Here is a 23,663-nt window from a genome sequence, read left to right as displayed (position 1 = left end):
AACCCTCTCTTTTCTCCTTTCTCCCTTTTTAGTTTAGTCCCTGCGGCTGTTTCCAATTTCCACTTTCTCTCCAGCTGCTTTTGGGGAGGGGTGCTTTTCCCATATGCTTCCCCCCTCCCCAGTCTCTGTCCTCTCTCCACCTGCAACAACGGTTCCCTACCTTTCAGGCCTTCTTGCTTCCCAAGTTCAGCTCTTCGTGTTGCATATCTGCTGAATTCTATGGTTCAGGTTGTGCAGATTGTTGTGTTAATCTTCCAATTGGTTTTCTAGGTGTGTAGGATGGTTTAGTGTTGGTCTGGCTGTATTTCATGGACATGAGATACACAAAGAGCTTCCACGTTGTTCCACCATCTTGGCTCCTCCCCGATTCCCAAATTCTTAAAGGCATTCGAAATGTTGAGAGTACTGATTTCTTGTTTTCAACAAATATTATCTTGTCTTTGCAATATCTCTTGACTGGTAAATTGCAAATATTGGATATAAAGGAATATACTATATAGCAGGTGGAGAGTTGGAGAACTGCTTGATTCCTTTAAGTATAAAGAGTATGAAAATGTGGTTTAAAATATTTTAAGGAAATTTTTTTTTTTAATTTTTTTTCCAACGTTTTTTATTTATTTTTGGGACAGAGAGAGAGACAGAGCATGAACGGGGGAGGGGCAGAGAGAGAGGGAGACACAGAATCGGAAACAGGCTCCAGGCTCCGAGCCATCAGCCCAGAGCCCGACGCGGGGCTCGAACTCACGGACCGCGAGATCGTGACCTGGCTGAAGTCAGACGCTTAACCGACTGCGCCACCCAGGCGCCCCAGGAAATTTTTTAAAGAATGAGCAGAACTTGATTATTAGTTGGATGTGTTGAGATGTGTGAGAAGGAGGGAAAGATGACTATATATGCATACTGATAATTGTGTGGATTTTGTTATCTCCAGTTTTTGTTTATTCAAGGAATATTGGCATAAAGTTCTCTTCTTATGAGTAAAGATAGCAGTTGGGTTCCTTAGAGCCAAACATAATTAACCTGGTGGCCTGGTCATAGAGCTGTCCTTGCTTAACCCTGTGGAAAATAAGATTCCTAGGTACACGGTATTTCCTGAGATGCTCATGTTAATTCTGAGTATACATCCTATTGTCTCCACACACGAAGAAGAACATTTTGATAGATTCTTCCCTTAAAAATAAATCTAAGTGCCATTCTTAATCTTCAAGGTCCTGAACTAGTCACATATGTGATTTCCCACATATCATGTGTATACTACTGTCCTTCATCTAGTCCTAAAATCTATTTTCTCCAAATTCCTTAGGTGAATTTTGTAGTCCCCAAATCACTATGACCTCAGGTTCCCCCAGAGGTGCATTTTCCACTCTCCGTGACCAGTCCCCAGGCAGTACCTCTCTCCCAAGTTTTGTCTCAGATGCGGCAGTTTTCCCTGGCCCCTTACTTCCGAAGGACTGCAGCTTTGACCCGCTCCACCCCTCTGCGGGAGGGTCTCTCTGAGCAATGGCTGAATGAGCAATGGCCGAATGTCGGCTGCACCCAGGAATGCCTGCTGCATCCTGCTGTTGCCGGTGCCCTGGGACTGCAGCCAGGGCTGCATAGTCTGCATATTGTAGTGCATAGTCTCCTAAGATACTAAGGCATCAGTTATAAAACAGATCTCTTCTGATTTGTGGTGAGGGTATGGGGCTTATGTAGTCACACATCCAACCCTGAGCCCAGGGAAGGGTCAGAAGTTAGATGGTGCTTTCATCTGATTGGCCAACATGAATTTACATACTTGAGAGGAACTTTAGCTTGTTGAAATGAACAACAAGGAGTAGATTTATCCTCTCACCAAAGCAACAACAAAACATTGGACAAAGTATATGAAATAATGGTTCTGAAGACACTGGACCTGAAGAAATGGAAGACAATGATCCCTGAGAGATAGGAAACAAATGTCCTGTTTATTGGACAAAGATTGTTACAGCTTATTGGAGAGAGATTCCAAGCCATTTTGAAGAAAGGGTGAACTTAGGTGTAGTCTGGTAGTCTTTCTGTATTCAGGAAAAGGACATGGGAATCAGGGAAGGCCAAAGTATCTAGAGTTCACAGGGTAGAGTATTAGTGCAGAGAGAACTGCGTAGAAAGAGAATTCCCAAGATCTACAGAGGGCTCTCTAACATGCATGTGTGGAAACTATGAGACTTGTGTGCCAGACCCTTTTATTCTCTCATCAACTCATCTTTGGATGGGGGTTTCCCCAGGGGGAGAGCAAAACCTTGGAGAAGACAACTCCCATTGGCAAAGGCAGTGCCCCTAGAAGAACACAGCTGAATGCCCTGCCCTCATCACTGTTACTGTTCAGTGTGAAAGAGAACATCCTGACCAACACAGTAAGTCAAGGAAGAAAGAAGCGTTTTAAGGATCAGAGTAAAAATGGTTCAACTGTAATTATTTTTATGTGATATAATCAGTAAACTTAATAGAGTTTTAGAAGTAGTTATATGTTCAATAAGATGTTTAGATATAATAAACTGTAAAAAAATCAATAGTTGTCTTTATACCAACAAAAATAATCTAGAAATAATAGACATCATCCGCCATTTATGTAATAGAAAACTTATTAACTTATAGAACTTGGCATCTTTAAATACACAAGAATGCTATTTTAAAATTATGCTTAAAGTATTACAGTGAAGACCTGATTAAGTGTTGAGATAAACCATGTAAATGAAAGACACATGAACATTTTAAAGATGTCTGTTTTCAGGGGTGTCAGCATGGCTCAGTCAGTTAATTGTCCGACTCTTGGCTTCGGCTCAGGTCATGATCTCATGATTCGTGGGTTCGAGCCCCGTATCAGGTTCCGCACTGACAGTGCAGAGCCTACTTCGGATTCTCTCTCTCTCCCTTTCTCTGCCCCTCCCCTGCTTGCTCACGCTCTCTCTTTCTCTCAAAGTAAATAAATAAAGTTAAAAACAAAAGATGCTTGTTTTCAAATTAACTTAGAGGGTCAATGCAATTTCAAGAAACATTCCAGCAAAGATTTTCAGAGGATGTTTGGTACAGTTATTCTGAAATGTAAAATATATATGCAAGTTAAAATTTCACCAAATGGAAGAGAATTTTTAAAAAGATTTGTCCCACCTTACCAGATAATAAACCATACTACAAACTCATTGTATATCAAATGATTGTGCCTAGGACGAAAGCATGGGATATAACACAGAGTTTATAACAGGCTCATGTATGCGAGTTAAATTGATATGGGATAATATCATTTACATGTATATGATCTTAATATACACATAGAAACACAGGTGAAATATACACAGTAGATTGTAAATACCAGTTATTTCTAATGGGTGACATTTTGCTGGACATTAAATGGTAGACAGTATTACACGATTTGAATGTTATAATGTCAGTATATTATTTCATAATCAGAGGAAAAATTAAAAACTGCCATTGGTGGGCTATATTGTTCAGAGTGAGAATTCAAAGGATGAGTATCAGATTGAGGAGAAAAACTGTCAGTTTATGTCAGTAGAAAAGAAATGTAAGAAGTCAGTGAATTCAGGGACACATTTAAAGGTCACCAGTTAGGAACTTGTGGAGAACCAGTAAAACATAAGGGTGGGAGGACTGGGAACTACAAAGCAGTTCTTTCACTTTTCATTGGCTTGATTGTAGCATCCCTTTTGAATTTCAGTTTTGGCCATCAGTTTGTTCCGGTGCTATCTTTGCATGGCCCTATTGTGTTCCAGGTGCATACTTCCCAGCCCAAGTGAATAGATCGATGTTACTGGGTTCCCATCAGAAACAGCTCACACCCTGCTTGCCAGCTGAGTGGTTAGCTCTTTGTTCTCATTGTATCTATTTCAGATGGACCCAATCCTCCTGTGCAATATAAACCCACAGGAAGCTCCAGACTGCTACAATTACACCAATCCCAAACAAATTTATAAAGGGCACTAGGAGAATAAGTTTCTGCCCATTTTCTAATGTAAGGTAGCTTCCAGGTGAATTATGTTTATAGGTAGATCAGATGAGGCAATAGGGAAATTAAATATTTATTACCTAACTAAATTGTTTGTCTAAAATCAGTGGGAGATCATATGGGCTAAATATTCACATCTCAAATTATTTCTCTCTTGAACATATTCTTTGCTTGAAGTCTAAGCCTTTCCTAAATTCCTCTCAGAGGTATCCTTTATTTAAGTAACTATACCATATGTATCTCCTTCTGTAATTATCAATTACTTTATATATATTTATTTTTCAATGGATTTTCATTGCTGGGAAAATGAAATATTTGAGGACTTACCTCAACCTGTACTCAAAACTTAACCCTTTTTTGTTTAAACCTTCAATTTTGACATCTCATTTTTGTGGTTGATCCACCTCTAAAATACAGATTTGAAACATCTACCTTCTGACTATCACCTTCTACCTTTGGGCTCAAATTTTCGACTCTCCTTAGGACAGTCACAATTGTTGGACATCAAGAGTCACAAGCCATTGGTTGAATCCCTTTCATGCTATCTTTCATCCCTTTCTTGTCCTGACTTTATTTCTTGTCTAGCTTAGATTCTATAGCCCATCATTTAACTACACTCTTGGAAATAATATAACCTCCTTTGTTTGCTCCTTCCATTGAAGTTGTTTAAAAAAAAACTAAATTCTGTTTAAATATCTGTTTCCTCTGTGAAAGACTGAAATTTGCTAGGAAAAAAATCCCTGAAATGAACTTACAGATTTCACATTAAGTTTATTATTAGAAACGTCAGATGTAATTTCAATACCCAGAAATCTTAAATGTGTGATATCATTACAGTAAATGAGCCCATATTCACCAAGTTGTCCAGGACAGAATTCTAAGATTTATATTTGATTTCTACATTAAATACTTCAGTTCTAATTCATCATAAGTATATTGACTTGACTATTCTTCCAAAATTTGTTTATTCAAAGTCATTTCCTCTGCTACCAATATGGTCCATGCCACTACCATGTCTTACCTGGACCAGGTAATGGTCTTCTGCCTGACTTTTCTGTTTCTACCCTGTTTTCCTTCTTATTCATACCTCTTTTTGCTAAGACTTTTTTGATTTGCATTACCTAAACTAATGCTACCATGGTAATGCTCTATGATGGTACATGATAGGATTTTGTATACTTTATTTTGTATAATTACCAAAACTTTTGGCATTTCTTTGTTTTATACTTTTATCTGTATGGTCAAAAGGAAAGACTTTTAAAAATATTTAATTAAAAATAGTGTTTGTATGTGATTCAAAATTTTAAACCTAAAAAGAATATTCAGTAAAAGAAATTCATTCTCCATTTCAGTTAGTATATTTCTGACTGCATATAGTAGAAGCTCCAAATAATAGTGACCACCAAATTATGATTTTTTTTCCTTTCATGTAGAAGAGTTTCAGAGATAGACATCCAAGGCTGAAACCACAGCTTCACCAGTTTCTCTCTTACTTCTTTATCATACTTAGAACCTGACTTTCATCCTCAAAATTGCTGATGGTTTGGGGTACCTGGGTGGCTCAGTCTGTTAAGCATCCGACTTCAGCTCAGGTCATGATTTTGCGGTTTGTGAGTTCGAGCCCTGCATTGGGCTCTGTGCTGACAGTGCAGAGCCTGAAGCCTGCTTTGGATTCTGTGTCTCCCTCTCTCTGCCCCTTCCCCAGCTCACACACACAGTCACTCTGTCTGTCTGTCTCTCAAAAGTAAGTAAACATTAAAAAAAATAGTTGCTGATGGTTTAAGCTGGAAATTCAGGTGTCAATCCTGTGCCTGTTCCATGGGAAAGGAGTGAGGGCTAATGACCTTTGTTTCTCAACTGAGTTCACATTAAAGAGTCTTCTTGGAAACCCCACCAAAGGACATCTACTAACATTCAGAATCTGAGAATCTGAGAGGTAGAGTATTTTAGCAGTATAGATGGGTACCCAAATAAAATTACGTTTTTTGATACTAAGGAAGAATGAGACACCATTCTATTCTTGTCTGCCAAGCACACAATTTTCTTTCCCAGAAGCAACTGTTCTTACAAGATTCTTGTTTATCCTTCCAGAGGTAATTTGAATATTATACACACACACACACACATATATATATATATATATATATACATATATATATAATGTAAGAATATATATATATTATATATAAGGATATATATTATATATAAGAATATATATATTATATATAAGAATATATATAATAAAGTATGTATATATTATACATTTATTTATATGTATTCTTTGTATAGCATTAGAATTATTTTGTACACAAGTTCATTCTCTGAAGTTTTTGCCTCTTCCTTACTTAACAATATATCTTAGAAATTATTCAAATAAGTACATTTAAAGTTGCCTGTTTTCTTTTAACAAGCACATAATTAGAATGAACTCTTGGTGAGGACTGGAACCATGTTTGCCTTATTCACCATTGTATACAGTGCCTAATACAGTTTGTGGAGCATAGGTGGTAGTTAGTAGTTGTTTAATGAATGGGTCACACAAATAGCAAATGCCAGAGCTAGGGTTCAAATCTTGAATGGTTTTATCCCCATGATCTTATCCAGAATCTTGATGTGTTAGGTTGACAGATTTCCTTATACTGAACTCTCCTTGCATTCTTCAAAAGATAAATATAGTTGTCAGTTAAAAAAATGTTAAGTTTACTAAACTAAACTTGCTAGGATTTTGTTTAGGATATTAATACCTATGGTCATATTCATCAGTATAGTGGAGACAGTAGATAAGAGTCATTTAGAACACAGATATTGGAATCAGATTGATGTGGCTCTGAATGTAGGCTAACTGCAGTGAGTTTGGGCAAGGCTTCATCTTTCCATTTATCCCGTACCCAGTGGGGATAATAGTTCCTACTTCAGAGTTGCTCATTCATATCTAAGGGAGATGATTAAATGAGAAAAAATATAAAAGAACTTAAATAGTTTATGGATTGCCTGGGTGGCTCAGTTGGTTGAGTGCCCGACTTTGGCTCAGGTCATGATCTCACAGCTCATGAGCTTGAGCCCCTCATTGGGCTCTGTGCTGGCAGCTCAGAGCCTAGAGTCTGCTTCGGATTCTGTCTCTGTCTCTCTCTGCCCCTCCCTTCCTCTCTCTCTCTCTCTCTCTCTCTCAAATATAAATAAACATTAAAAAAATAACAAAAAAGAACTTAAACAGTTTAGGCCACTCAGAAATGTCATTCAAAACTTTAGAATTATAATAAAAGGGGTTGTTCTATAGCCTCTTTTCTTATAGTTTTTGACCATGTTTGCATGTCAGGTTTGTGCACCAGATCATTGGCCTCTGGACAAGTTCTTACCTTAATTTCAAACCACTCCATTCTTCACACCCCAACTCTGTACCTGCAGGAGTACCATAAGACAGGTCCCAAAGGACTCAGCTCTTCATCCCCTAAGTCTCTGCTTCCCAAGCCATCTTTTCCCAGCTGGGTCCAAAAAAGAGAGGGTAGGAGTGGAATAGGAACTCATAAAACTCTTCAGATGTATTCAGCAAAATTCCAGCACGTTTACCAATACAGCTGATATATCACAAAGGACTCATCCTTTATAACTTCTGTAAGTTCCAGGGCCAAGAGGGGATAGGACAGACTGAATTGGATCTCGATAGTCTGATCATTACCAACCTATCCATACAAAATCTGTCACCCTCTACCAGTCTTTCCTCTCCTCCTTGACTCTTATCCTCTCTATATCCTATTTTCTCATCCCTATTGAGTGCCTTTCTTAGCACTTTGTCCTCTTCTAGCATTGTTTGACATAATCTTCACACCTGTTTATGCTTCTTCTCAAAGGCCTTTAGTAATGATCAGACCGAGGAAATTCAAGAAAATTCTTACCAGCATGTTAGGAGCAATAGAGTTGTTTTGTGTTTGTATTAAGGCAAAGGCAAAAGGTTTCTTATGTCAGATACCTAGCCCAGGGTTTTACCATTAACCAAGGAGCAGGCTCTTGAAGCACACCTGTAAAGAGTGGCATGCAGAAGTCCCTGAATTCCCACATGCATTTTGTGCCTTGCCCTGCCCCCTCAGTGACCACCATCAGTGGTATTGATCAGGACTTCTCCCTTCCATTCCTCAGTGTCCTCTTTAGCACACTGAAACTCTCCTGAATCTCCCCTTTTATTTTCCCTCCTTGAAATTTTCCATTAACGTAGAACACCAAAGCCCAATAATTCAAAAATCGTTTCAGTAGATTTTTATTAAGAGTCTGTGGGGTGTTAGAGGAATTTGGTGTGTATAAATACAAAAGTGTACCTTGTCTATCCTTAGTTACTTCACAGGGGGTGGAGGGAGACAAATAGGTACAAAACCTATATGTTAAGTGTTACAGAGAAAAATGATAATAATGGTAATAAAATTGCCTTCTCAATAAACTACTTGTTATCTTACTTTCTTTCTGAATTTTAACCTTTCTCTAAACAATTAAGCATGCTACAGTATGTTTCATTCCTGTCTTGCTTTTTTCTTCACTTACAAACTTGAAATGAGGCTCTTAGCTGTATAGTCAACCCTCCCTATTTACACTTCCTCACTTATTAATTTCATTGCCCTTCCTTCTGAGTTCTGTTCCATCAGTCCAATGAACTACTCTTGTCCAGGTCACCATAAAATTTAATGGTTATTCATATTTTCATGTTATTGAACTTCTGCCGTATGTTGGCCATACATTACTTAAAATTCTCTCCCCAATTTTTCTTAGATCATCATATTGTTCTGATTTTCTTCATACTTTTCCAGACCCTCCTTCTATGGCTCTTTTTTATTTTTTCACCCTTGCAATTGCCATTTTCCAAGGTTTCAATCTCTGCCTTATGCTATTCTGACTACTTCAGCTATATAATTTTTTTTTGAATTTATATCTTAGGATAAGATCCTTCTAATTTGTTCAAACTGCTCATTTCCAACAGTCTAAGATAATTCTCTATATAGAATTGTAAACACCTCAGTATTGATATATACTCATACACACAAAACCTGCTAATTCTCCTGTGTTTCACATCTTGGTGATTCTATTTATTCAAGTCAGAAAATTCTAGGCTTTTCACCTACTGTCTCTTTCATAACTGTCTATATTACCATGGGAATATGCCACTTCTTCCCATCCTCAGTGCTCAAACTTTCTTCAGACAACACTTCTCATCAGAGATATTGTGGCTTCCATTCTTTTTGCTGCTACTGTCTCTACTTACTCAAATAATCCATAGCATTGTATCCAAAGTGAACTTCCTATAGTCCATACCCAGTCACTTCTCTCCACTAATGAAAATATTTCTTTATATTCTCTTTATGTGTGTGTGTGTGTGTGTGTGTATAGTCTCTTTATATGTAAGATTAATTCTAAATTCCTTAGCATAGAAAAGGTCTATCATGATCTGCTTTTCTCCCCCACCGCCCCAACATCATTTTCTGCTCTTTCTTTCAACTTCCCACCCTCTTGGCTCCAGTCAAATTAAATATTTCATAGGATCTCCCCCTGAAATTCCTCAACTTATTTCCATGCTTTTACACAACCCATTTCATATGCCTTAAATACACTGCCCACAGTTTTGGTGCACATCTAAGTTTTCCACATCCATCAAAGCTCAGCCAAGATGTTAGTAACTTTGTGAAGGCTTCCAAACTTTTCGTCTCAGGCTGATTTAGGAAATTTTATTTTGTGTCCCTCTATCACTCTGCTCATAAAACTAACAATTAATTTATTCTACAAATATTATTTGGCACCACTTCATGCCAAGTACTGCGCCAACTGGTGAACATGGTCTCTACTGTCATGGCATGAAATGTCTAACTGGACTTGGGGGAAGGAGTATTTAACCAAATTATTACATACACATCAACTGTGTTGAGGGGGTACAAAGTGCTGTGAGAACATAAAATAGGAGAGCTTGGTTTTGTCTGGAGAGGATTAGAGAAAACCTCCCAGAGAATGGAATATTCAAACTGAGATATTAAGGATGGAAAAAAGTAAAGGGATGTATGTGTGGAAACATGGGATGCACAGTGTTCCAAGAGAAGTGGGAGAAGAAAGTGCATGTTATATTTGAAGATCTGAAAAAAAGGACAGTGTGGCTGGGGCTCTGGAAGCCTCAGAAGAGAGAGAGAGAGATCAGATTAGACTGGAAAATGGGAAAGGAGGCAAATGATATATTCATTCATTCATTCATTCATTTTCTTATTTATTAAATAATTTATTCAAGTAGCTATGAGCACCTATAAAGGAATCTACCTATACACTGTACATATAGTGATGAAAAACATCAACAGACATGGTTTCTTCTCTCATGAACTTGTATCTAATAAAGTTAAGGATTTTGGTTTTTTTTGCCTATTAACAATGAGAAGCCAATAGCATATTTTAAGCTGATGAGTGGCAAGATAATATTTATATTTGAAGATAGTTCTCTGATTTCAATGTAGAGAAGGGTTTTATAATGAAACCTAGAATGCATTAAGAGGCAATTCCAGTAAATGTCACTCAAGAGACAATGATACTGTTTTTTTGGCTGGTGACAGTGGTGATGGAGATGTAGATCCAAGAGCTAATTAAAAGGCATATTTGACAGGTTTTGGTGGTGGGTTTGTAATGGGAAGTATAGGTGAAGGATATGTTCAAGATGGTTTCTAGCCTATGAGTTGTGGAATAGCCCATACACATATGCTATTCACTGAGAGAAGAGATGCTAGACAACCAGGCTTGGAAGAAAAATGGTAAATTAATTTTAGAGTTGGTGAATTTTGGATATCTGTGAAAGATGCAAGTTGATATATCGAGTAGGCATTTAGGAGGTGTAGGCAAGATATATAATTTAGTAATCATCAACATGGAGATGGTAATTGAGCATATGGAAAAAAGAAATGGAAGACAGGGTAGAAGAGATTAGCACGGAGGAGAGAAGAAAATCAAAGAGAACTCAGGACTGAACCTTAAAACCGATGTCAAAGTGGTGGATAAAAAAACACATGTAAGAGAAAATGAAGACACCAAGAGTGTGAGATAAACCAGGAGATTGTGATGCAAACAAAACCAAATGGAGTATGTCAGGAAGAGGATCTGGTCCATTGCTTTAGCAAGATTTAGAATCGACAGATGATTTTTTAAAAAGTTTATTTATCTATTGAGAGAGAGAAAGAGAGAGCATGGAGGAGGGGCAGGGAGAGAGGGGGAGGGAGAATACTAAGCAGTCTCTCCACTGTCAGCATAGAACCCAACAGGAGGTTCCCTCTCAAGGGCTGTGAGATTATGACCTGAACTGAAAGCAAGAGTTGGGTACTTAATCAGCTGAGCCACCCAGTCACCCCAACAGGTGATCTTTTTGAGAGGCATTTTGTGGAACTAATGGAGAAGGAGGCCATGCTGATGTGAACTGTAGAATGGATGTGAGGTGAGAACTGGAGACAGTGAGTGTGGCAGTGCTTGGAAGAAATTTGGGTGTGAAGGGAGGGAGATGGAAAAATAGCTGGAAGGAAATAAAGAGCCTTTTTATTTTTATTTTTAAAAATGAAAGATACTGGAGAATGTTTGAAAGACAAGGCAGATCCACTGAAGAAGGAAATATGACCCCAAATTAGGGAACAATTGATAGTGTAATTGCAAGGCTAGAAGGGCTACGATTCAGTGTAGGAAGTGGAAGGTTTGATGCATTGAGTATGGGCAGATTCTATATCAATGGGGGGAAATAAGGAAAGGATGGGAGAATGTGCAAATAGGTTGGTAAGTTTTATCTTGGGAAGTTGAAGAAAAATCTCATTGCACACCTTTTTTCTCTGCAAGGTAGTGGTTGATGTCATCTTTTAAGAGAAGAAGTAGAGTTTGAGGTTTGAACAGAATGAAGAAGTTTTGAAAAAGGTTTTGGAAGAAGGGAAAGTTGATCAGGAAAGTTTTTTAGGATGGACAGGAAGCATTGAGGTCTCATTTAAAGTTGGTAACTATATAGTAAAAGCAGCCATTTCTGTTACTTTAGGCTTATTCTAAGACCACTTGGGATGATCAGGTACAGATGCTGAAAGGTGAGTGGTTGTATTCAAATAGATTGGGGTTTTAGCAAAGGACTGGCTTAATCAATTTGACATTCTATTTTCTTCTAGTATACCATGAGTTTGTGGAGGGGATACAACAAAATTATCAATCCAAAATCATATTGGATATGGTAGTAGGTGAGCAGGTAATTAAAGGTTTTCCATCCCACATCAATGCCAATAATTATCTCAAAAACGCCTATTGAAGGATATTTTTCTCCACCATAGGTTTGATGCCACCCTCATCGTACACTAGATAATTGTAAAAACTAGGTGTGCTTTTGGCCTTTTTTATACTATTAACATTTTATTTTTCTTACACTGGTATCATACTGACATAATTTGTTGCACTTTTTTAATGTTGTGAGGTTATTCCTTATCACTATTCACCTTTCAAATCTTAGTTTATTCACTGATTCCTTTTCCTTCGTAGACCATAGCTTTTATTTGTTGAGTCTCACCAGTCTATCTTTATGATATTGATTGGGATTTGCCTATTCAAGAAGAGTCTCCTATATATCACTAGCTGCCTAAAGAGTAAGAGGCACACTTTTGAAGTGGACTAAAAAAAATTGCTTCTTGTATCTGCCCATACAAAGAGTCCAGAAAAACCTCAGCTCCAGATTCATTCCATGGCATCACCCAGCAACTACTCCACTGCTCCAGCCTCTGAATTCCTCCTCATCTGCTTCCCTAACTACCGGAGTTGGCAGCACTGGCTGTCCCTGCCCCTCAGCCTCCTTCTTCTCCTGGCCATGGGGGCCAACGCCACCCTGTTGACCACTACCTGGCTGGAGGCATCTCTGCACGAGCCCATGTACCGCCTGCTCAGCCTGCTTTCCCTGCTGGACATCATGCTCTGCCTGACTGTCATCCCCAAGGTCCTGGCCATCTTCTGTTTGACCTCAGGTCCATCAGCTTTTCGGCCTGCTTCCTCCAGATGTTTATCATGAACAGCTTCCTCCCCATGGAGTCCTGCACATTCAGGGTCATGGCCTATGATCGCTCCATGGCTATCTGCCACCCACTACAATATCCTTCCATAATCACTGACCAATTTGTGGCCAAGGCTAATTTCTTCATAATCACACGAAATGCCCTACTCACTGTACCTATTCCTATTCTCTCTTCCCACCTCCATTACTGTGGGAAAATGTCATTGAGAACTGAATCTGTGCCAACTTGTCTGTGTCCAGGCTCTCCTGTGACAGTTTCACCCTTAACGGCATCTACCAATTTGTGGCTGGTTGGATGTTAATAGGCTCAGATTTCATCCTCATCTTCTCCTATACCTTCATCTTAAGAGCTGTGCTTAGGTTCAAGGCTGAGGGGGCTGCTGTCAAAGACCTGAACGCATGTGACTCTCATTTCATCCTCATCCTGTTCTTCAGCACCATTCTGCTGGTTGTGGTGTTGACAAACATGCCCAGAAAGAGGGTCCCAATGGACATCCTCATCCTGCTCAATGTCCTTCATCACCTCATACCCCCTGTCTTGAACCCTATTGTTTATGAGGTTCAGATCAAAGAGATAAAACAAGGAATTAAGAAATTGATGGAGACAGGGATGTGAATATATGAAATAGATCTAATTTCTTCCTTCTCCTCAGTGATTTTGCCTAGACAGTGTATTGGAAAAAAGCTTGATGAGTATTTACTATATACTCTGAAGCTCACTTCATAACTGACCCAGATTTCTTCCATTCCTCTCTTCACCTGATTTTGGTGAAGGTAGGCAACAGGAAGAAACTGAGATTCCTTAATTGTGTTGAGCCCAGGCAATTTTATGTAAGTAAATTTAATCTTCACAACATTTCTGCAGGTGTCATTACTTCCTTTTTACATAGTAGGAAAAAAATGATGCTTTTTAAGATTGGAAACTGCTAAAGACCACATTATCTGGAAAATGGCAGAGATCAAAATCCAGACTCCAAAGCCCAGGTTCCTTCTAAAGAAATTCCCCTTCAAGTGCAATTGATGCTGGATACCTGACCTCTACCTTACTCTCCTTTGCTTGTGGTTTGTCCTTCTGGATATCTATTTCCCGCCTATACCTACTTTCTTGAGAACTAGTGGGTTCTCAGAGATGACAGAATCCTGCCCAACAAAGCATCTGCAACCCTACAGGAGAAGAACGTTCATAATACCATATAGCAATACCAACTTCCTCTTCTATCTTATGCAGTCTCACCATCTTCAGGGAGTCTTAGAAATGAGGATAAGTTGGGGGAGAGAGAGATGGGGAGAAAGGAAGCCATTTCCCAGAAAATGGGGAAACTGACCAGTACGTTGGGTTGGCCACTTCCCCTAAATGTTTAAGCTACACAACCAGTGAATTGAAAATCAAATCTTATTTGATTTGTTGACTTTTGCTCAAGAGCTCTAGTTGAAAGTGAGAAGACATAGCAAAGTGTCAGGTTTCTGGATAATAGTGGGTCCGGTGAGGAGAAGAAAAGTCATACTGGTTATTTTCAGACTATTTAATGTAAGCAAATGGTTAAATGGATATTGGAAACCTAGAAACTAAAACAGGGGATACTGAAGTAATGGAGAGGTAGCACCTGTGGGAAGAACCTTACACTTGGGAAGAGTTTGGTCATTGGGCCCTAGAAGGTTGGCAGTGGGCCCATGGGGCTGTGTCTCACAACACTGAGGAAGGTGCTGCCTTGAACTGGTACTAGTGTCACAGGAGCTCAGAAGAGGGGCCCTCAGAGCTGGGACTCAGATCTCTGAGGATGAATCCCTATCCTGCTGCTACCTCTGAGGGAGCTCAGTGAGGCTGATTTGACCGTGGGAGTTCCAAAACCAAATCCAAACCAAACCCAAACCCAAATAAAACTGAAACTCAATATCCAACCAACCAACCAACCAACCAACCCTGGAGACTAGAATCAATTCCACTGCCAGGTGAAGAGCCAATGCTTGGGGATACTGACAAGATAAGAACAGACAGGAAGAAGCAAGTATCCCTTGCCCTGCTTCAGCCTTCCAGTCTTTTCCTGTTGTTCTCTCTGGGTGGACTCTAACAGGGAGCCAGGTGTCTAACTAACAGAAGAGTCCCAGTGTCCAAGTCCCAGATCCCACAAGATCTGCATCCCAAAGCAGATCTCGATGGGTAGGTTTGAGGCTGAGAGACAAGAGTTAATGATTACACAACTCTTGTTGGTTCTGAGTCTGAGGGCTTGTGACTTGCCAGTGTTCACTGGCTCCCAGGGACTGGACACAGAATCAAGTTCTCCTGTTCAGGTACACGAAGAGACATGACAATATAACATAATATTACAGGGGAAGCTTTCATAGCTGTGAAAGAATTTGGAGTTAGCTGTCAGCAGGAATAGAGAGTGATTGCATCACATTATGGGGATTCCACAGAGTAACTGCATCTCAGTGCTGCTGTGGGCTCCAGGGCAGACTCTTCTACATGCAGTAACAGCAGGAAAGGAAAATGACATCCACTTGTCTACAAGAAGGTACTCTTAATGTCCTTAGACTTGGCTCTCATTTCCTCAAGCCCAGCCACAGGTGTGACTCAGTATTTGTCATTTTCTACAAGAGAATTCTCTCTTAGGGCTCCCTCCATCTCATGGCTGTTAGAAGAGTTTTATACAGCACCACCTTCCTACTGTCCCTCAGAGGACAGAAGGGCCAACTTCAAACACTGTGGCCTAAAATTATACTAATAATCCCAATGTTCTTATATACTGATAATAGTGATAGTCGTGACAATGAAAATAAAAGCTCAAATGTTTTGAGCACTTGCAATATACCAGTATCTGTGCATGATTCTTCTGTGGATGATAATAAAAATTCTTTAAGAAATCTAACAGAAAGGATATAATTCATAGGAATAGGACAGATTGTCATGTGATATTGTCCAGCATTTGGTCCACTCTGTTGGTCTCTCTAGGAGTGCTTTGTCTACCTCTGCTATGCTTCTCCCAGGTGCAAACCCAGAAGGGACTCAAAGAGGAATCGCTGTTAGTTGGTCATATTCAGATCTTAATCCCTTCACTAGGCTTTTCTAGATCAGTGCAAATCGCCAACATAATTATGAGTGGGTATACACAGTTACAGAAACTACAACTTGTGTTAAGGATTTGTAAGGGATTGGGGGCCAGCACACCTGTTGTCATTACTCACAGTGACAAGCACATCTTCTGGTACATCAAACGATTTAGGAAATATCCCCTTGCTTATGCTATTGAAGTGGCTAAGAGAAGAGTTAATCAATAGTGTCTACAATGCATCTTTAGTTCTAAGTAGTAGATTTCTCAACATAAGTATGGACAAGATATATGCTTGAGGTTGGCTCTCAATTCTGGTCCTTGAGAGACAGGTTAAGAGGACCACAGTTTTTCATAGAATTGTCAAGCCCAGTGCAGGTGGCTTAAGGAACTGGACACAATGGCTCTAAGACAGATTTGGGCTGAGTCCTCATAGATAAAGGGGATGGAGGAATAGGATTACCCAAAGAGCCAGATCTTGAAGGGCAGACACAACTTTGCCATGAGGCTCCTGTAGCAAAAAATGTTATTGAACATGTCTTGAATGGATAGACTGAAGTAGCAGAAATGAAAGGCATTTTAAATAGGCATTTTAAAGGTACAAGCTTTCAGTTTTAAGATAGATAAGTACTGGATATGTAATGTATAACACGATGACTATAGTTAATACTGCTGTTTGGTATATTTGAAAGTTGCTAAGAGAGTAAATTCTAAAAGGTCTCATCACCTGGAAAAAACATGTTTTTCTTCTCTTTTTTTGTATCAATGTGGGACACTAGATAATTTGTGGTAATCATTTAATCGTATACGTAAGTCAAACCATTATGCTGTATACCTTAGACTTATATAGCACTGTATGTCATATCTCAAATTAGAAAAAAAAAATAAGGTCTTTCGTAAGTTAACTGAAAAATCTGTGGAGTAACTTTGCTAACACAGACTGACTATGGTCCAGTTGTACTGGAAAGTGTGTATTAATGAGAAGGGGACAGGAAGAAGCCAACTGATAGCCACTCACCACACTCCCTGGTTTGCGGGTTAGTCACATTTGCAAGAAGAACACAGAGCCTTTTGGAAAAGAATATCTGAAGCCATTGAACACTGATTTTCAGGACCAGAGAAGATTTAAATCTAGAGCCAATAGCAAGAAAGAGCAGTGTATCTCCTGGAATTAAATTACCTTGAGGAAAAAGATGACCAATGCTCAAAGCAATGAAAGAACAAAACTACATTTTCTGCATATAATAAAGTGGAGTTTGGGAGCCTCTTAGTACATATCTATCCTGATACACTGTTCCTCAGATATTTTCTAAGTCTTTGGGTGTTAACATTGAGAGATGTGACCTGAGAGGCTCAGTGTGGGACATCAAAGCTGTGCAGCCAGGGAATCTACAAAGGCTGAAGTTATTGCCAGGAGTAAATAAATGCTTCATAGCCTGCAAGTCAACACTGCTCTCTTGTGGCTACCAGTGGGAATAGCAATACTATGGTGATTTCAGCTCTCCATCTCTACTTGCTGTTTGATAGGGGACTGACATCTCTGTGTTGTGAAAATTCCTGGGATCTCCAACACTTAGAAAGAGGTAGGGAGTGGCTTCAAGTAGAAGATATTGTACTTCTTGCTTATTAGCCATATGGGGATTTAAATGATTAATTAAAAAGATAAAAGGAATATAACAATTTATACTCTGATTTTCTTTTCTTCAGTGACATCCAAAATAAAAATCAAATCAATGACATGAATCAGGTATTCATAAGTGTAGAATGTATTTCAGTATTTAATAAGAAGTTACATTAGCAATATTGGCTAAGGACTGTATATAATAATAACATTTATTCCTTTCTTCATCTACTCAACCAAAAATTAGTTGAGTGCTTTGTGTGTCGTTAACATGTTAGTAATTAGCATAGATAGTTACCAAGAGGTAAATTACTTTTAGAGAAATTATGATTATAATTTTTGGAATTATCATTATTCCCAATTTTACAATTGAGCAGAAAGGTAAAAATACTAATGGTCATTGAACTAACAGAATCAAGAGAGAAATCAGGCATGTTTGTTAACTAAATCCATTGTTTCTATCACTTTGTCTAGGGATTAAGATATATTTTTAGACTTCTCCTGGACAGCTATGTAGTTTTCTGAAGTTTTTGTGCTCCAGATTACAGATAGCAAAGACCATGCACGTCAAAACCCACCATATATAGAATTAATCAAAGCTAGTAAAGTTAGTTATTACAACAAAGATATCACAGTAATTTAATACAAAACTAGCTTACTTCTCATCTAAACCCATTCCAATATGGGGGCTTTGCTTCATGTCAACCTTTAGGGCCTGAAGCATCTTTCATATGTGGATTCTCCATGTATTAAGCTCTCAGGGATCTCCAACAGGTACTTCTGAATCTGACTGACATACAAGCAAAGAGAGAGAATGTTCAAGATCTTGTAGGAGGTTTTAGGGGCTCAATCTGGGAAAGATTTACATCATTTTTTCTATCATCCCATTGGCCACATTCCTCACATAAATCCAACTGCCTACAGGAGAGGCTGCATCATTGAACATTCATCTCTTAAAAAAATTTTTTTTTAACATCTATTCATTTTTTTTTTGAGACACAGAGACAGAGCGTGAGCATGGGAGGGGCAGAGAGAGAGGGAGACACAGAATCTGAAGCAGCTCCAGGCTCTGAGATGTCAGCACAGAGCCCAATGTGGGGCTTGAACTCAAAAACCACGAGATTATGACCTGAGCTGAAGTTGGATGCTTAACCGACCGAGCCACCCAGGTGCCCCTGAATATTCATTAAAATTTTTTTAAAACGTTTATTTATTTTTGAGAGACACAGAGAGACAGAGAATGAGCAGGGGAGGGACAGAAAGAGAGGGAGACCCAGAATCTGAAGCAGACTCCAGGCTCTAAGCTGTCAGCACAGAGCCCAATATGGGGCTTGAACCCATGAGCGGTGAGATCGTGACCTGAGCCGAAGTCAGTTGCTCAGCCGACTGAGCCACCCAGGCGCCCCATGAATATTCATCTCTTAAGAGAAATGATACTAGAGAGACTCTTGCATGTAATATATACTTCTTCCCAAGGGAGACCACCCAAGCTCACATGCAGTCACTGTGTGCCACACAAAGTCCAAGATCTTGAGCAGTGTCTTCTCCATCAGGTCCTGATATGATTCCTCACAGGCCATTTTCCTCCTCCTACCACATATGTAATGGTGGAGCAGACACTGGTACCAGTCATTAAGATTCCCAGCTGGAAGCGAGGCATGGAATTCATTTAGCAGGAACTTGTTCATGGTAATGCTGGAATATTTTGGGGGCAGACACTGCAACATTTTTACCCACTGAAGTGGTGGAAGTTCCCTAACTAGACACTGGTTATGGTCTCTGGGTGAAACTCTCCATCGTATCTACGACCTCTAGTTCTGTCTCTGGGGGGTTGCGTCTTCATCAGTGTTCTCCATGGCATTATATCACACAGGCATTGGAATGTGTGACTTCTTTTGCATTACTGCTTTTGGAGGCTGCTTCTAGCTCATAAAATATTAAGATCAATAATTGTATTAATTCTTGATAAAAACTTTCTTTAAAAGCCAAGCTCAGGTATCTTTGGCAATAAACATCCTCAAAAAACAAACAGGTGTCTGATCTATTTGTATCAGGGCAGTTCCATGGACTAGTAATCACACCCACATATTTTCCTAAGCATAATTTAAAATTTTTCTTTTGTTTCCTTATTGTCTTTTCCATGCCACACCTTTGTAGGTAATGGTGTCTATCTAAAGCCATTGGACATGAGTAAGACAACTGTACACATAATCTACTCTCTTCTCAGTGCTGGTTTCTATGAGTCTTTGTTTTTTAAAGACAATCTAAAACTTTCTCTGAAACTTTGACCTTCCAACCAGTAGGACAGTTCTTCAAAACTCCACATCTATGGACTGTGTCTATCAACAGTAATATATGCTTGAAGACTGGCCAACTTTCTGCTAAGGTCATCTACTTACCATAATAACTTGTCAATGGGATCAACAATTGCAAGCACATACAATTTTTGTCAATTGTTCCAACCTTTCCCCTAGAATTACCATTTAGTAGCCATGTCAGCTTTCCTTGTTGTATAATCTTTCTAGTATTGGATGTCAGTTTCCTCATTGTCTGAAGCATTACTCAGGATCACTTGCCAGCTGTTGAAATGAACAATTCCAATGTGTCAGTGGTTTAACACATACAACTTTATTTTTGACAACATCCATCCAATGCATATGGAGGGAGGCTCTCTTCCATGCTGTATTTTAGGGACCTAGCTTCCTCCAGTGTATCATTCCATCTTTTCTAGGGCTTCATGTTTTTAGTGGATTATGTGCAACTGGCCAGAGGTGGGGCATACCAAGGAGGCTATAAAGGTTGTACCTGGAAGAGGTACATGCTATCTTTTTGGCCAGGCTCAGTCGTATAGTCCCATCTAACTGTAGGTGATCCTGGAAAATGTAAATTTATCTGTGCATCTGGGAGGAGGAAGAACTCTAGTAAACTTAGCCTTGTCTCTGTCATTTATATACATTGATTGTCGGCTGAACTCCAAGCTGTGTAGTGAGAAGGGTGAGAGTGGTAGGAGACCTCTGGAGATCTTGTGACTCTTCTGGTCTCTCTGAGACATTGTCAGCCCTAGAGCCTGGTCTGCTGTTTGTTTGCCTCCACCAGAAGCCTCATTAGGTAGATCATCAGGTTTTATTTTAGGCTCATAAAGAGAAGAAAAGAGGACCTTTGAGGTCCCTTGCGTGTTTTCCAGTCACCCCCATATCAGTGGTATGAATGAAGAAAGGGACCTTGATATGCTGGATCAGTGGATGGGTACAGGGATTTGAATACCCATGCCTCCAGATCCAGTCCTCAGGACTGGACTGTCCAAACATATTCCTGAAAACTGCCCTGAGATTTGCTAGGATGATATCAGGAGCCTGACATGGGACTCAAATGAGCAGGGCATTTTCTGCTCAGTCCTTGAGTTTATGCAGAGTTCTTGTGGCCTGTCAAGAGACATTGCTGTTAGGACACAGGGGGAGGGGGACCTGATGAGTTAATATTCCAGGGAAGGATAGACTTTGGTGGATTTCCTCCACAAAGTTACTAAATTTATTGTCTTTACTTGGATGTTTATAACAGAATTAAGAACTGTGTCCTGTTTGAGAAAGAGGCTGCGAGTTTCCTTAGACCTGTGCTTGCTTCTGAAAAAGTAAATATTGATTTGTCTGTAGATGGAGCCAAAAGAAGTCTGTTTATGGTCTATGTGCTGTGCTTCCACAGAGCTGGGTGAGAGCAGTTTCCTTGACTTCCAGGCATGCAACTGCCTTTGGAGGAGTCTGAGGAAGTCTGTACACTATGTTTGTCCAGCCAACCACTATCAGCTAGAACATTTTTCTGAGACTGTAAGATTGCACTTCTCTACATGTCTTTTTCCTATTGTGGGACAAATACTGCCTTGGTTAGTATCATCACCTTCACTTTCCTTTTGTACCAGCATCTTTTTTTTCTCGGCCAAAGGAATTACATAGTTCACCTATCCCCCTCCCCATCCTGCGGCCACTAGCTTTTCTCCATATTTGAGTCTGTTTCTCTTTTGTTGTTTGTTTGTTCATTCATTTGTTTTGTTTTTTTTAGATTCCACATATAAATGAAATCATATTGTATTTATCTTTCCCTATATGACTCATTTCACTTAGTATAATACTAAGTCTGTCCATATTGTCACAAATTGCAAGATTTCATTCTTTTTAAAGGCTAAGTAATATTCTATTGTATATATAATATATATACCACATCTTCCTTATCTATTTGTCTATCAATGCACATTTAGGTTGCTATCATATCTTGGATATTGTAAATAATGCTTCAATAAACATATGGGTGCCATAATCTTTTTGAATTTTAGTGTTTTTGTTTTCCTTGGGTAAATACCCAGAAGTGGAATTATTAAATTATATGGTATTTCTATTTTAATTTTTTTAACACCTTGCACAATGTTTTGTATAGTGGCTGTGCCAATTTACATTCCCACCAACATGAAGATTCCTTTTTTCTCTATCCTTCCAGACACTTGTTATTTCTTGTCTTTTTGATACTAGCCATTCTGATTGGTGTGAGGTGATGTCTCATTGTGATTCTGATTTATATTTTCTTGATTATTAGTGACGTTGAGCATCTTTTTATGTGTCTGTTGGCTATCTGTATGCATTTTTTGAAAAACTGTCTAGGCAGATCCTCTGCCCATTAAAAAAAATTTTTTTTAACGTTTTATTTATTTTTGGGACAGAGAGAGACAGAGCATGAACGGGGGAGGGGCAGAGAGAGAGGGAGACACAGAATCCGAAGCAGGCTCCAGGCTCTGAGCTGTCAGCACAGAGCCCGATGCGGGGCTCGAACTCACGGACCGTGAGATCATGACCTGAGCCGAAGTCGGATGCTTAACCGACCGAGCCACCCAGGCGCCTCAAGAAGTGGTTTATATATACAATGGAATACTACTTGGCAATGAGAAAGAATGAAATATGGCCTTTTGTAGCAACGTGGATGGAACTGGAGAGTGTTATGCTAAGTGAAATAAGTCATACAGAGAAAGACAGATACCATATGTTTTCACTCTTATGTGGATCCTGAGAAACTTAACAGAAGACCATGGGGGAAGGGAAGGGGAAAAAAAGTTACAGAGAGGGAAGGAGGCAAACCATAAGAGACTCTTAAAAGCTGAGAATAAACTGAGGGTTGATGGGGAGTTGGAGGGAAGGTAAAGTGGGTGATGGGCATTAAGGAGGGCACCTGTTGAGATGAACACTGGGTGTTGTATGGAAACCAATTTGACAATAAATTTCATATTAAAAATAAATAAATAAAAATTAAAAAATAAAAAAAAGAATTTGAAGTCTTGAATAGCCCTAACATTATCTACATATTAAATTTTAGATACATTTTGAGTCAAAATAAAAATTAATGCTCAAAAAAAAAAAATAAAGATGGTTTCCTTCAATGTGCAAAAGATTTGTAGTCCCTGTTTATTTTTACACTTGTTTCCCTGGCGTAGGCATATATATATCCAGGAAAATATTGCTGATGTTAATGTACAAGAGATTAATGCCTATGTTCTTTGGTAGTAGTTTTATGCTTTTACATAAAAGGTCTTTAAACCATTTTGATTATAGTTTTGTGTATGATGTAAGAAAGTGGTCCACTTTTTTTTTTTTTTTTTTTTTTTTTAAATTGTTTTCCTTTTTTTTGAAGATACTGTCTTTCCCTGTGGTATATTTTTACTTCTTTTGTTGTAGATTAATTGACCATATAAACATGGGTTTATTTCTGGGCTCTCAAATCTATTTTTTTTTTTAAATCTGCACACATTTGCTAACATTCCAAAACCCTAAAGATGAAGTCTTCTGAATAGATCAAAAGAGATGATTCATTACTTACAAAGGAATACCAATTGAGCGGTCATATACTTATCAATAGCAACAAAAGATATCAGAAAGCTGTGTAAATATACATACAGTATAGATATAACATATATAATATACTATTCAATTTGTATGTATATAAAATACT

General features: G+C 38.9%; 1 pseudogene; it reads left to right on the top strand.

Annotated features, from left to right (window-relative positions):
• The first annotated feature begins 8,979 nt into the window (after window positions 1-8,979).
• Window positions 8,980-18,677, top strand: LOC125913764 (olfactory receptor 56A1-like; annotated as a pseudogene).
• The last annotated feature ends 4,986 nt before the right edge of the window (window positions 18,678-23,663 follow it).

The sequence above is a fragment of the Panthera uncia genome, chromosome D1 (assembly GCF_023721935.1).
Source record: "Panthera uncia isolate 11264 chromosome D1, Puncia_PCG_1.0, whole genome shotgun sequence".
In the NCBI taxonomy this organism is placed as follows: Eukaryota; Metazoa; Chordata; class Mammalia; order Carnivora; family Felidae; genus Panthera; species Panthera uncia.
Note: the sequence above shows the minus strand (reverse complement) of the source record. Positions and strands in the feature narration are given on the sequence as shown.